We start from the raw sequence: 9,520 nt of genomic DNA on the forward strand, positions 1-9,520 counted from the left end.
TTCGCTTACGGCCATACCACCCTGGAAATGCCCGATCTCATCTGAACTCGGAAGTAAAGCAGGGTCGGGCCTGGTTAGTACTTGGATGGGAGACCGCCTGGGAATACCAGGTGCTGTAAGCTTTTCGAAGTGCTTCATTTGGCAGCTGATTTAAATAGCCAACGCTTGACATCCTCTTTCGCTTACGGCCATACCACCCTGGAAATGCCCGATCTCATCTGAACTCGGAAGTAAAGCAGGGTCGGGTCYGGTTAGTACTTGGATGGGAGACCGCCTGGGAATACCAGGTGCTGTAAGCTTTTCGAAGTGCTTCATTTGGCAGCTGATTTAAATAGCCAACGCTTGACATCCTCTTTCGCTTACGGCCATACCACCCTGGAAATGCCCGATCTCATCTGAACTCGGAAGTAAAGCAGGGTCGGGCCCGGTTAGTACTTGGATGGGAGACCGCCTGGGAATACCAGGTGCTGTAAGCTTTTCGAAGTGCTTCATTTGGCAGCTGATTTAAATAGCCAACGCTTGACATCCTCTTTCGCTTACGGCCATACCACCCTGGAAATGCCCGATCTCATCTGAACTCGGAAGTAAAGCAGGGTCGGGCCYGGTTAGTACTTGGATGGGAGACCGCCTGGGAATACCAGGTGCTGTAAGCTTTTCGAAGTGCTTCATTTGGCAGCTGATTTAAATAGCCAACGCTTGACATCCTCTTTCGCTTACGGCCATACCACCCTGGAAATGCCCGATCTCATCTGAACTCKGAAGTAAAGCAGGGTCGGGCCTGGTTAGTACTTGGATGGGAGACCGCCTGGGAATACCAGGTGCTGTAAGCTTTTCGAAGTGCTTCATTTGGCAGCTGATTTAAATAGCCAACGCTTGACATCCTCTTTCGCTTACGGCCATACCACCCTGGAAATGCCCGATCTCATCTRAACTCGGAAGTAAAGCAGGGTCGGGCCTGGTTAGTACTTGGATGGGAGACCGCCTGGGAATACCAGGTGCTGTAAGCTTTTCGAAGTGCTTCATTTGGCAGCTGATTTAAATAGCCAACGCTTGACATCCTCTTTCGCTTACGGCCATACCACCCTGGAAATGCCCGATCTCATCTGAACTCGGAAGTAAAGCAGGGTYGGGCCTGGTTAGTACTTGGATGGGAGACCGCCTGGGAATACCAGGTGCTGTAAGCTTTTCGAAGTGCTTCATTTGGCAGCTGATTTAAATAGCCAACGCTTGACATCCTCTTTCGCTTACGGCCATACCACCCTGGAAATGCCCGATCTCATCTGAACTCGGAAGTAAAGCAGGGTCGGGCCTGGTTAGTACTTGGATGGGAGACCGCCTGGGAATACCAGGTGCTGTAAGCTTTTCGAAGTGCTTCATTTGGCAGCTGATTTAWATAGCCAACGCTTGACATCCTCTTTCGCTTACGGCCATACCACCCTGGAAATGCCCGATCTCATCTGAACTCGGAAGTAAAGCAGGGTCGGGCCTGGTTAGTRCTTGGATGGGAGACCGCCTGGGAATACCAGGTGCTGTAAGCTTTTCGAAGTGCTTCATTTGGCAGCTGATTTAAATAGCCAACGCTTGACATCCTCTTTCGCTTACGGCCATACCACCCTGGAAATGCCCGATCTCATCTGAACTCGGAAGTAAAGCAGGGTCGGGCCTGGTTAGTACTTGGATGGGAGACCGCCTGGGAATACCAGGTGCTGTAAGCTTTTCGAAGTGCTTCATTTGGCAGCTGATTTAAATAGCCAACGCTTGACATCCTCTTTCGCTTACGGCCATACCACCCTGGAAATGCCCGATCTCATCTGAACTCGGAAGTAAAGCAGGGTCGGGCCTGGTTAGTACTTGGATGGGAGACCGCCTGGGAATACCAGGTGCTGTAAGCTTTTCGAAGTGCTTCATTTGGCAGCTGATTTAAATAGCCAACGCTTGACATCCTCTTTCGCTTACGGCCATACCACCCTGGAAATGCCCGATCTCATCTGAACTCGGAAGTAAAGCAGGGTCGGGCCCGGTTAGTACTTGGATGGGAGACCGCCTGGGAATACCAGGTGCTGTAAGCTTTTCGAAGTGCTTCATTTGGCAGCTGATTTAAATAGCCAACGCTTGACATCCTCTTTCGCTTACGGCCATACCACCCTGGAAATGCCCGATCTCATCTGAACTCGGAAGTAAAGCAGGGTCGGGCCCGGTTAGTACTTGGATGGGAGACCGCCTGGGAATACCAGGTGCTGTAAGCTTTTCGAAGTGCTTCATTTGGCAGCTGATTTAAATAGCCAACGCTTGACATCCTCTTTYGCTTACGGCCATACCACCCTGGAAATGCCCGATCTCATCTGAACTCGGAAGTAAAGCAGGGTCGGGCCCGGTTAGTACTTGGATGGGAGACCGCCTGGGAATACCAGGTGCTGTAAGYTTTTCGAAGTGCTTCATTTGGCAGCTGATTTAAATAGCCAACGCTTGACATCCTCTTTCGCTTACGGCCATACCACCCTGGAAATGCCCGATCTCATCTGAACTCGGAAGTAAAGCAGGGTCGGGCCTGGTTAGTACTTGGATGGGAGACCGCCTGGGAATACCAGGTGCTGTAAGCTTTTCGAAGTGCTTCATTTGGCAGCTGATTTAAATAGCCAACGCTTGACATCCTCTTTCGCTTACGGCCATACCACCCTGGAAATGCCCGATCTCATCTGAACTCGGAAGTAAAGCAGGGTCGGGCCCGGTTAGTACTTGGATGGGAGACCGCCTGGGAATACCAGGTGCTGTAAGCTTTTCGAAGTGCTTCATTTGGCAGCTGATTTAAATAGCCAACGCTTGACATCCTCTTTCGCTTACGGCCATACCACCCTGGAAATGCCCGATCTCATCTGAACTCGGAAGTAAAGCAGGGTCGGGCCYGGTTAGTACTTGGATGGGAGACCGCCTGGGAATACCAGGTGCTGTAAGCTTTTCGAAGTGCTTCATTTGGCAGCTGATTTAAATAGCCAACGCTTGACATCCTCTTTCGCTTACGGCCATACCACCCTGSAAATGCCCGATCTCATCTGAACTCGGAAGTAAAGCAGGGTCGGGCCTGGTTAGTACTTGGATGGGAGACCGCCTGGGAATACCAGGTGCTGTAAGCTTTTCGAAGTGCTTCATTTGGCAGCTGATTTAAATAGCCAACGCTTGACATCCTCTTTCGCTTACGGCCATACCACCCTGGAAATGCCCGATCTCATCTGAACTCGGAAGTAAAGCAGGGTCGAGCCCGGTTAGTACTTGGATGGGAGACCGCCTGGGAATACCAGGTGCTGTAAGCTTTTCGAAGTGCTTCATTTGGCAGCTGATTTAAATAGCCAACGCTTGACATCCTCTTTCGCTTACGGCCATACCACCCTGGAAATGCCCGATCTCATCTGAACTCGGAAGTAAAGCAGGGTCGGGCCTGGTTAGTACTTGGATGGGAGACCGCCTGGGAATACCAGGTGCTGTAAGCTTTTCGAAGTGCTTCATTTGGCAGCTGATTTAAATAGCCAACGCTTGACATCCTCTTTCGCTTACGGCCATACCACCCTGGAAATGCCCGATCTCATCTGAACTYGGAAGTAAAGCAGGGTCGGGCCTGGTTAGTACTTGGATGGGAGACCGCCTGGGAATACCAGGTGCTGTAAGCTTTTCGAAGTGCTTCATTTGGCAGCTGATTTAAATAGCCAACGCTTGACATCCTCTTTCGCTTACGGCCATACCACCCTGGAAATGCCCGATCTCATCTGAACTCGGAAGTAAAGCAGGGTCGGGCCTGGTTAGTACTTGGATGGGAGACCGCCTGGGAATACCAGGTGCTGTAAGCTTTTCGAAGTGCTTCATTTGGCAGCTGATTTAAATAGCCAACGCTTGACATCCTCTTTCGCTTACGGCCATACCACCCTGGAAATGCCCGATCTCATCTGAACTCGGAAGTAAAGCAGGGTCGGGCCTGGTTAGTACTTGGATGGGAGACCGCCTGGGAATACCAGGTGCTGTAAGCTTTTCGAAGTGCTTCATTTGGCAGCTGATTTAAATAGCCAACGCTTGACATCCTCTTTCGCTTACGGCCATACCACCCTGGAAATGCCCGATCTCATCTGAACTCGGAAGTAAAGCAGGGTCGGGCCTGGTTAGTACTTGGATGGGAGACCGCCTGGGAATACCAGGTGCTGTAAGCTTTTCGAAGTGCTTCATTTGGCAGCTGATTTAAATAGCCAACGCTTGACATCCTCTTTCGCTTACGGCCATACCACCCTGGAAATGCCCGATCTCATYTGAACTCGGAAGTAAAGCAGGGTCGGGCCTGGTTAGTACTTGGATGGGAGACCGCCTGGGAATACCAGGTGCTGTAAGCTTTTCGAAGTGCTTCATTTGGCAGCTGATTTAAATAGCCAACGCTTGACATCCTCTTTCGCTTACGGCCATACCACCCTGGAAATGCCCGATCTCATCTGAACTCGGAAGTAAAGCAGGGTCGGGCCTGGTTAGTACTTGGATGGGAGACCGCCTGGGAATACCAGGTGCTGTAAGCTTTTCGAAGTGCTTCATTTGGCAGCTGATTTAAATAGCCAACGCTTGACATCCTCTTTCGCTTACGGCCATACCACCCTGGAAATGCCCGATCTCATCTGAACTCGGAAGTAAAGCAGGGTCGGGCCTGGTTAGTACTTGGATGGGAGACMGCCTGGGAATACCAGGTGCTGTAAGCTTTTCGAAGTGCTTCATTTGGCAGCTGATTTAAATAGCCAACGCTTGACATCCTCTTTCGCTTACGGCCATACCACCCTGGAAATGCTCGATCTCATCTGAACTCGGAAGTAAAGCAGGGTCGGGCCTGGTTAGTACTTGGATGGGAGACCGCCTGGGAATACCAGGTGCTGTAAGCTTTTCGAAGTGCTTCATTTGGCAGCTGATTTAAATAGCCAACGCTTGACATCCTCTTTCGCTTACGGCCATACCACCCTGGAAATGCCCGATCTCATCTGAACTCGGAAGTAAAGCAGGGTCGGGCCTGGTTAGTACTTGGATGGGAGACCGCCTGGGAATACCAGGTGCTGTAAGCTTTTCGAAGTGCTTCATTTGGCAGCTGATTTAAATAGCCAACGCTTGACATCCTCTTTCGCTTACGGCCATACCACCCTGGAAATGCCCGATCTCATCTGAACTCGGAAGTAAAGCAGGGTCGGGCCYGGTTAGTACTTGGATGGGAGACCGCCTGGGAATACCAGGTGCTGTAAGCTTTTCGAAGTGCTTCATTTGGCAGCTGATTTAAATAGCCAACGCTTGACATCCTCTTTCGCTTACGGCCATACCACCCTGGAAATGCCCGATCTCATCTGAACTCGGAAGTAAAGCAGGGTCGGGCCYGGTTAGTACTTGGATGGGAGACCGCCTGGGAATACCAGGTGCTGTAAGCTTTTCGAAGTGCTTCATTTGGCAGCTGATTTAAATAGCCAACGCTTGACATCCTCTTTCGCTTACGGCCATACCACCCTGGAAATGCCCGATCTCATCTGAACTCGGAAGTAAAGCAGGGTCGGGCCTGGTTAGTACTTGGATGGGAGACCGCCTGGGAATACCAGGTGCTGTAAGCTTTTCGAAGTGCTTCATTTGGCAGCTGATTTAAATAGCCAACGCTTGACATCCTCTTTCGCTTACGGCCATACCACCCTGGAAATGCCCGATCTCATCTGAACTCGGAAGTAAAGCAGGGTCGGGCCTGGTTAGTACTTGGATGGGAGACCGCCTGGGAATACCAGGTGCTGTAAGCTTTTCGAAGTGCTTCATTTGGCAGCTGATTTAAATAGCCAACGCTTGACATCCTCTTTCGCTTACGGCCATACCACCCTGGAAATGCCCGATCTCATCTGAACTCGGAAGTAAAGCAGGGTCGGGCCTGGTTAGTACTTGGATGGGAGACCGCCTGGGAATACCAGGTGCTGTAAGCTTTTCGAAGTGCTTCATTTGGCAGCTGATTTAAATAGCCAACGCTTGACATCCTCTTTCGCTTACGGCCATACCACCCTGGAAATGCCCGATCTCATCTGAACTCGGAAGTAAAGCAGGGTCGGGCCTGGTTAGTACTTGGATGGGAGACCGCCTGGGAATACCAGGTGCTGTAAGCTTTTCGAAGTGCTTCATTTGGCAGCTGATTTAAATAGCCAACGCTTGACATCCTCTTTCGCTTACGGCCATACCACCCTGGAAATGCCCGATCTCATCTGAACTCGGAAGTAAAGCAGGGTCGGGCCTGGTTAGTACTTGGATGGGAGACCGCCTGGGAATACCAGGTGCTGTAAGCTTTTCGAAGTGCTTCATTTGGCAGCTGATTTAAATAGCCAACGCTTGACATCCTCTTTCGCTTACGGCCATACCACCCTGGAAATGCCCGATCTCATCTGAACTCGGAAGTAAAGCAGGGTCGGGCCTGGTTAGTACTTGGATGGGAGACCGCCTGGGAATACCAGGTGCTGTAAGCTTTTCGAAGTGCTTCATTTGGCAGCTGATTTAAATAGCCAACGCTTGACATCCTCTTTCGCTTACGGCCATACCACCCTGGAAATGCCCGATCTCATCTGAACTCGGAAGTAAAGCAGGGTCGGGCCTGGTTAGTACTTGGATGGGAGACCGCCTGGGAATACCAGGTGCTGTAAGCTTTTCGAAGTGCTTCATTTGGCAGCTGATTTAAATAGCCAACGCTTGACATCCTCTTTCGCTTACGGCCATACCACCCTGGAAATGCCCGATCTCATCTGAACTCGGAAGTAAAGCAGGGTCGGGCCTGGTTAGTACTTGGATGGGAGACCGCCTGGGAATACCAGGTGCTGTAAGCTTTTCGAAGTGCTTCATTTGGCAGCTGATTTAAATAGCCAACGCTTGACATCCTCTTTCGCTTACGGCCATACCACCCTGGAAATGCCCGATCTCATCTGAACTCGGAAGTAAAGCAGGGTCGGGCCTGGTTAGTACTTGGATGGGAGACCGCCTGGGAATACCAGGTGCTGTAAGCTTTTCGAAGTGCTTCATTTGGCAGCTGATTTAAATAGCCAACGCTTGACATCCTCTTTCGCTTACGGCCATACCACCCTGGAAATGCCCGATCTCATCTGAACTCGGAAGTAAAGCAGGGTCGRSCCTGGTTAGTACTTGGATGGGAGACCGCCTGGGAATACCAGGTGCTGTAAGCTTTTCGAAGTGCTTCATTTGGCAGCTGATTTAAATAGCCAACGCTTGACATCCTCTTTCGCTTACGGCCATACCACCCTGGAAATGCCCGATCTCATCTGAACTCGGAAGTAAAGCAGGGTCGGGCCTGGTTAGTACTTGGATGGGAGACCGCCTGGGAATACCAGGTGCTGTAAGCTTTTCGAAGTGCTTCATTTGGCAGCTGATTTAAATAGCCAACGCTTGACATCCTCTTTCGCTTACGGCCATACCACCCTGGAAATGCCCGATCTCATCTGAACTCGGAAGTAAAGCAGGGTCGGGCCTGGTTAGTACTTGGATGGGAGACCGCCTGGGAATACCAGGTGCTGTAAGCTTTTCGAAGTGCTTCATTTGGCAGCTGATTTAAATAGCCAACGCTTGACATCCTCTTTCGCTTACGGCCATACCACCCTGGAAATGCCCGATCTCATCTGAACTCGGAAGTAAAGCAGGGTCGGGCCTGGTTAGTACTTGGATGGGAGACCGCCTGGGAATACCAGGTGCTGTAAGCTTTTCGAAGTGCTTCATTTGGCAGCTGATTTAAATAGCCAACGCTTGACATCCTCTTTCGCTTACGGCCATACCACCCTGGAAATGCCCGATCTCATCTGAACTCGGAAGTAAAGCAGGGTCGGGCCTGGTTAGTACTTGGATGGGAGACCGCCTGGGAATACCAGGTGCTGTAAGCTTTTCGAAGTGCTTCATTTGGCAGCTGATTTAAATAGCCAACGCTTGACATCCTCTTTCGCTTACGGCCATACCACCCTGGAAATGCCCGATCTCATCTGAACTCGGAAGTAAAGCAGGGTCGGGCCTGGTTAGTACTTGGATGGGAGACCGCCTGGGAATACCAGGTGCTGTAAGCTTTTCGAAGTGCTTCATTTGGCAGCTGATTTAAATAGCCAACGCTTGACATCCTCTTTCGCTTACGGCCATACCACCCTGGAAATGCCCGATCTCATCTGAACTCGGAAGTAAAGCAGGGTCGGGCCYGGTTAGTACTTGGATGGGAGACCGCCTGGGAATACCAGGTGCTGTAAGCTTTTCGAAGTGCTTCATTTGGCAGCTGATTTAAATAGCCAACGCTTGACATCCTCTTTCGCTTACGGCCATACCACCCTGGAAATGCCCGATCTCATCTGAACTCGGAAGTAAAGCAGGGTCGGGCCCGGTTAGTACTTGGATGGGAGACCGCCTGGGAATACCAGGTGCTGTAAGCTTTTCGAAGTGCTTCATTTGGCAGCTGATTTAAATAGCCAACGCTTGACATCCTCTTTCGCTTACGGCCATACCACCCTGGAAATGCCCGATCTCATCTGAACTCKGAAGTAAAGCAGGGTCGGGCCTGGTTAGTACTTGGATGGGAGACCGCCTGGGAATACCAGGTGCTGTAAGCTTTTCGAAGTGCTTCATTTGGCAGCTGATTTAAATAGCCAACGCTTGACATCCTCTTTCGCTTACGGCCATACCACCCTGGAAATGCCCGATCTCATCTRAACTCGGAAGTAAAGCAGGGTCGGGCCTGGTTAGTACTTGGATGGGAGACCGCCTGGGAATACCAGGTGCTGTAAGCTTTTCGAAGTGCTTCATTTGGCAGCTGATTTAAATAGCCAACGCTTGACATYCTCTTTCGCTTACGGCCATACCACCCTGGAAATGCCCGATCTCATCTGAACTCGGAAGTAAAGCAGGGTCGGGCCYGGTTAGTACTTGGATGGGAGACCGCCTGGGAATACCAGGTGCTGTAAGCTTTTCGAAGTGCTTCATTTGGCAGCTGATTTAAATAGCCAACGCTTGACATCCTCTTTCGCTTAYGGCCATACCACCCTGGAAATGCCCGATCTCATCTGAACTCGGAAGTAAAGCAGGGTCGGGCCTGGTTAGTACTTGGATGGGAGACCGCCTGGGAATACCAGGTGCTGTAAGCTTTTCGAAGTGCTTCATTTGGCAGCTGATTTAAATAGCCAACGCTTGACATCCWCTTTCGCTTACGGCCATACCACCCTGGAAATGCCCGATCTCATCTGAACTCGGAAGTAAAGCAGGGTCGGGCCTGGTTAGTACTTGGATGGGAGACCGCCTGGGAATACCAGGTGCTGTAAGCTTTTCGAAGTGCTTCATTTGGCAGCTGATTTAAATAGCCAACGCTTGACATCCTCTTTCRCTTACGGCCATACCACCCTGGAAATGCCCGATCTCATCTGAACTCGGAAGTAAAGCAGGGTCGGGCCTGGTTAGTACTTGGATGGGAGACCGCCTGGGAATACCAGGTGCTGTAAGCTTTTCGAAGTGCTTCATT

At 50.9% G+C, this 9,520-nt stretch overlaps 1 protein-coding gene and 54 non-coding genes across 55 annotated transcripts in view; all 55 read left to right on the forward strand.

Annotated features, from left to right (window-relative positions):
* Positions 1 to 9,520, forward strand: part of LOC100537530 (uncharacterized) — an 858,077-nt gene that overhangs the window by 405,995 nt on the left and 442,562 nt on the right. The gene's annotated exons all lie outside the window — the stretch shown is intronic.
* LOC137495206 (5S ribosomal RNA) lies at positions 4 to 122 on the forward strand. Its single transcript, XR_011015125.1, has one exon. It is a non-coding gene; the product is annotated as a 5S ribosomal RNA (ribosomal RNA).
* On the forward strand, positions 181 to 299 carry LOC137495205 (5S ribosomal RNA). The gene has a single exon (XR_011015124.2). It is a non-coding gene; the product is annotated as a 5S ribosomal RNA (ribosomal RNA).
* LOC137495204 (5S ribosomal RNA) lies at positions 358 to 476 on the forward strand. The gene has a single exon (XR_011015123.2). It is a non-coding gene; the product is annotated as a 5S ribosomal RNA (ribosomal RNA).
* LOC137493905 (5S ribosomal RNA) lies at positions 535 to 653 on the forward strand. The gene has a single exon (XR_011013880.2). It is a non-coding gene; the product is annotated as a 5S ribosomal RNA (ribosomal RNA).
* Positions 712 to 830, forward strand: LOC137493858 (5S ribosomal RNA). Its single transcript, XR_011013832.2, has one exon. It is a non-coding gene; the product is annotated as a 5S ribosomal RNA (ribosomal RNA).
* On the forward strand, positions 889 to 1,007 carry LOC137492815 (5S ribosomal RNA). Its single transcript, XR_011012788.2, has one exon. It is a non-coding gene; the product is annotated as a 5S ribosomal RNA (ribosomal RNA).
* Positions 1,066 to 1,184, forward strand: LOC137495203 (5S ribosomal RNA). Its single transcript, XR_011015122.2, has one exon. It is a non-coding gene; the product is annotated as a 5S ribosomal RNA (ribosomal RNA).
* On the forward strand, positions 1,243 to 1,361 carry LOC137494095 (5S ribosomal RNA). Its single transcript, XR_011014070.2, has one exon. It is a non-coding gene; the product is annotated as a 5S ribosomal RNA (ribosomal RNA).
* On the forward strand, positions 1,420 to 1,538 carry LOC137492814 (5S ribosomal RNA). Its single transcript, XR_011012787.2, has one exon. It is a non-coding gene; the product is annotated as a 5S ribosomal RNA (ribosomal RNA).
* Positions 1,597 to 1,715, forward strand: LOC137495201 (5S ribosomal RNA). The gene has a single exon (XR_011015120.1). It is a non-coding gene; the product is annotated as a 5S ribosomal RNA (ribosomal RNA).
* On the forward strand, positions 1,774 to 1,892 carry LOC137494094 (5S ribosomal RNA). The gene has a single exon (XR_011014069.2). It is a non-coding gene; the product is annotated as a 5S ribosomal RNA (ribosomal RNA).
* On the forward strand, positions 1,951 to 2,069 carry LOC137492813 (5S ribosomal RNA). The gene has a single exon (XR_011012786.1). It is a non-coding gene; the product is annotated as a 5S ribosomal RNA (ribosomal RNA).
* LOC137495200 (5S ribosomal RNA) lies at positions 2,128 to 2,246 on the forward strand. The gene has a single exon (XR_011015119.2). It is a non-coding gene; the product is annotated as a 5S ribosomal RNA (ribosomal RNA).
* LOC141383347 (5S ribosomal RNA) lies at positions 2,305 to 2,423 on the forward strand. The gene has a single exon (XR_012404361.1). It is a non-coding gene; the product is annotated as a 5S ribosomal RNA (ribosomal RNA).
* On the forward strand, positions 2,482 to 2,600 carry LOC141382832 (5S ribosomal RNA). The gene has a single exon (XR_012403772.1). It is a non-coding gene; the product is annotated as a 5S ribosomal RNA (ribosomal RNA).
* LOC137495199 (5S ribosomal RNA) lies at positions 2,659 to 2,777 on the forward strand. Its single transcript, XR_011015118.2, has one exon. It is a non-coding gene; the product is annotated as a 5S ribosomal RNA (ribosomal RNA).
* Positions 2,836 to 2,954, forward strand: LOC141383052 (5S ribosomal RNA). Its single transcript, XR_012404017.1, has one exon. It is a non-coding gene; the product is annotated as a 5S ribosomal RNA (ribosomal RNA).
* LOC141383126 (5S ribosomal RNA) lies at positions 3,013 to 3,131 on the forward strand. Its single transcript, XR_012404096.1, has one exon. It is a non-coding gene; the product is annotated as a 5S ribosomal RNA (ribosomal RNA).
* LOC141383740 (5S ribosomal RNA) lies at positions 3,190 to 3,308 on the forward strand. The gene has a single exon (XR_012404776.1). It is a non-coding gene; the product is annotated as a 5S ribosomal RNA (ribosomal RNA).
* Positions 3,367 to 3,485, forward strand: LOC141382833 (5S ribosomal RNA). The gene has a single exon (XR_012403773.1). It is a non-coding gene; the product is annotated as a 5S ribosomal RNA (ribosomal RNA).
* LOC141383345 (5S ribosomal RNA) lies at positions 3,544 to 3,662 on the forward strand. The gene has a single exon (XR_012404359.1). It is a non-coding gene; the product is annotated as a 5S ribosomal RNA (ribosomal RNA).
* On the forward strand, positions 3,721 to 3,839 carry LOC141382834 (5S ribosomal RNA). The gene has a single exon (XR_012403774.1). It is a non-coding gene; the product is annotated as a 5S ribosomal RNA (ribosomal RNA).
* LOC137494089 (5S ribosomal RNA) lies at positions 3,898 to 4,016 on the forward strand. Its single transcript, XR_011014064.2, has one exon. It is a non-coding gene; the product is annotated as a 5S ribosomal RNA (ribosomal RNA).
* LOC141382835 (5S ribosomal RNA) lies at positions 4,075 to 4,193 on the forward strand. The gene has a single exon (XR_012403776.1). It is a non-coding gene; the product is annotated as a 5S ribosomal RNA (ribosomal RNA).
* LOC141383069 (5S ribosomal RNA) lies at positions 4,252 to 4,370 on the forward strand. The gene has a single exon (XR_012404035.1). It is a non-coding gene; the product is annotated as a 5S ribosomal RNA (ribosomal RNA).
* LOC137494088 (5S ribosomal RNA) lies at positions 4,429 to 4,547 on the forward strand. Its single transcript, XR_011014063.2, has one exon. It is a non-coding gene; the product is annotated as a 5S ribosomal RNA (ribosomal RNA).
* On the forward strand, positions 4,606 to 4,724 carry LOC141383561 (5S ribosomal RNA). Its single transcript, XR_012404583.1, has one exon. It is a non-coding gene; the product is annotated as a 5S ribosomal RNA (ribosomal RNA).
* On the forward strand, positions 4,783 to 4,901 carry LOC141383395 (5S ribosomal RNA). Its single transcript, XR_012404412.1, has one exon. It is a non-coding gene; the product is annotated as a 5S ribosomal RNA (ribosomal RNA).
* Positions 4,960 to 5,078, forward strand: LOC137494087 (5S ribosomal RNA). The gene has a single exon (XR_011014062.2). It is a non-coding gene; the product is annotated as a 5S ribosomal RNA (ribosomal RNA).
* Positions 5,137 to 5,255, forward strand: LOC141383053 (5S ribosomal RNA). Its single transcript, XR_012404018.1, has one exon. It is a non-coding gene; the product is annotated as a 5S ribosomal RNA (ribosomal RNA).
* LOC141383054 (5S ribosomal RNA) lies at positions 5,314 to 5,432 on the forward strand. Its single transcript, XR_012404019.1, has one exon. It is a non-coding gene; the product is annotated as a 5S ribosomal RNA (ribosomal RNA).
* On the forward strand, positions 5,491 to 5,609 carry LOC141382836 (5S ribosomal RNA). Its single transcript, XR_012403777.1, has one exon. It is a non-coding gene; the product is annotated as a 5S ribosomal RNA (ribosomal RNA).
* Positions 5,668 to 5,786, forward strand: LOC137492806 (5S ribosomal RNA). Its single transcript, XR_011012779.2, has one exon. It is a non-coding gene; the product is annotated as a 5S ribosomal RNA (ribosomal RNA).
* Positions 5,845 to 5,963, forward strand: LOC141382837 (5S ribosomal RNA). Its single transcript, XR_012403778.1, has one exon. It is a non-coding gene; the product is annotated as a 5S ribosomal RNA (ribosomal RNA).
* On the forward strand, positions 6,022 to 6,140 carry LOC141382838 (5S ribosomal RNA). The gene has a single exon (XR_012403779.1). It is a non-coding gene; the product is annotated as a 5S ribosomal RNA (ribosomal RNA).
* On the forward strand, positions 6,199 to 6,317 carry LOC137492804 (5S ribosomal RNA). The gene has a single exon (XR_011012777.2). It is a non-coding gene; the product is annotated as a 5S ribosomal RNA (ribosomal RNA).
* Positions 6,376 to 6,494, forward strand: LOC141382839 (5S ribosomal RNA). The gene has a single exon (XR_012403780.1). It is a non-coding gene; the product is annotated as a 5S ribosomal RNA (ribosomal RNA).
* LOC141382840 (5S ribosomal RNA) lies at positions 6,553 to 6,671 on the forward strand. The gene has a single exon (XR_012403781.1). It is a non-coding gene; the product is annotated as a 5S ribosomal RNA (ribosomal RNA).
* Positions 6,730 to 6,848, forward strand: LOC141382841 (5S ribosomal RNA). The gene has a single exon (XR_012403782.1). It is a non-coding gene; the product is annotated as a 5S ribosomal RNA (ribosomal RNA).
* LOC141382842 (5S ribosomal RNA) lies at positions 6,907 to 7,025 on the forward strand. The gene has a single exon (XR_012403783.1). It is a non-coding gene; the product is annotated as a 5S ribosomal RNA (ribosomal RNA).
* Positions 7,084 to 7,202, forward strand: LOC141383682 (5S ribosomal RNA). Its single transcript, XR_012404713.1, has one exon. It is a non-coding gene; the product is annotated as a 5S ribosomal RNA (ribosomal RNA).
* Positions 7,261 to 7,379, forward strand: LOC137492802 (5S ribosomal RNA). Its single transcript, XR_011012775.2, has one exon. It is a non-coding gene; the product is annotated as a 5S ribosomal RNA (ribosomal RNA).
* On the forward strand, positions 7,438 to 7,556 carry LOC137495189 (5S ribosomal RNA). Its single transcript, XR_011015108.1, has one exon. It is a non-coding gene; the product is annotated as a 5S ribosomal RNA (ribosomal RNA).
* LOC137494081 (5S ribosomal RNA) lies at positions 7,615 to 7,733 on the forward strand. Its single transcript, XR_011014056.2, has one exon. It is a non-coding gene; the product is annotated as a 5S ribosomal RNA (ribosomal RNA).
* Positions 7,792 to 7,910, forward strand: LOC137492801 (5S ribosomal RNA). Its single transcript, XR_011012774.2, has one exon. It is a non-coding gene; the product is annotated as a 5S ribosomal RNA (ribosomal RNA).
* LOC137495188 (5S ribosomal RNA) lies at positions 7,969 to 8,087 on the forward strand. The gene has a single exon (XR_011015107.1). It is a non-coding gene; the product is annotated as a 5S ribosomal RNA (ribosomal RNA).
* LOC137494080 (5S ribosomal RNA) lies at positions 8,146 to 8,264 on the forward strand. Its single transcript, XR_011014055.2, has one exon. It is a non-coding gene; the product is annotated as a 5S ribosomal RNA (ribosomal RNA).
* LOC141383112 (5S ribosomal RNA) lies at positions 8,323 to 8,441 on the forward strand. Its single transcript, XR_012404079.1, has one exon. It is a non-coding gene; the product is annotated as a 5S ribosomal RNA (ribosomal RNA).
* LOC141383415 (5S ribosomal RNA) lies at positions 8,500 to 8,618 on the forward strand. Its single transcript, XR_012404432.1, has one exon. It is a non-coding gene; the product is annotated as a 5S ribosomal RNA (ribosomal RNA).
* On the forward strand, positions 8,677 to 8,795 carry LOC141383456 (5S ribosomal RNA). The gene has a single exon (XR_012404474.1). It is a non-coding gene; the product is annotated as a 5S ribosomal RNA (ribosomal RNA).
* Positions 8,854 to 8,972, forward strand: LOC141383055 (5S ribosomal RNA). Its single transcript, XR_012404020.1, has one exon. It is a non-coding gene; the product is annotated as a 5S ribosomal RNA (ribosomal RNA).
* On the forward strand, positions 9,031 to 9,149 carry LOC141383131 (5S ribosomal RNA). The gene has a single exon (XR_012404102.1). It is a non-coding gene; the product is annotated as a 5S ribosomal RNA (ribosomal RNA).
* Positions 9,208 to 9,326, forward strand: LOC141382843 (5S ribosomal RNA). The gene has a single exon (XR_012403784.1). It is a non-coding gene; the product is annotated as a 5S ribosomal RNA (ribosomal RNA).
* LOC137492798 (5S ribosomal RNA) lies at positions 9,385 to 9,503 on the forward strand. The gene has a single exon (XR_011012771.2). It is a non-coding gene; the product is annotated as a 5S ribosomal RNA (ribosomal RNA).

The sequence above is a fragment of the Danio rerio genome, chromosome 4 (assembly GCF_049306965.1).
Source record: "Danio rerio strain Tuebingen ecotype United States chromosome 4, GRCz12tu, whole genome shotgun sequence".
Taxonomy (NCBI): domain Eukaryota; kingdom Metazoa; phylum Chordata; class Actinopteri; order Cypriniformes; family Danionidae; genus Danio; species Danio rerio.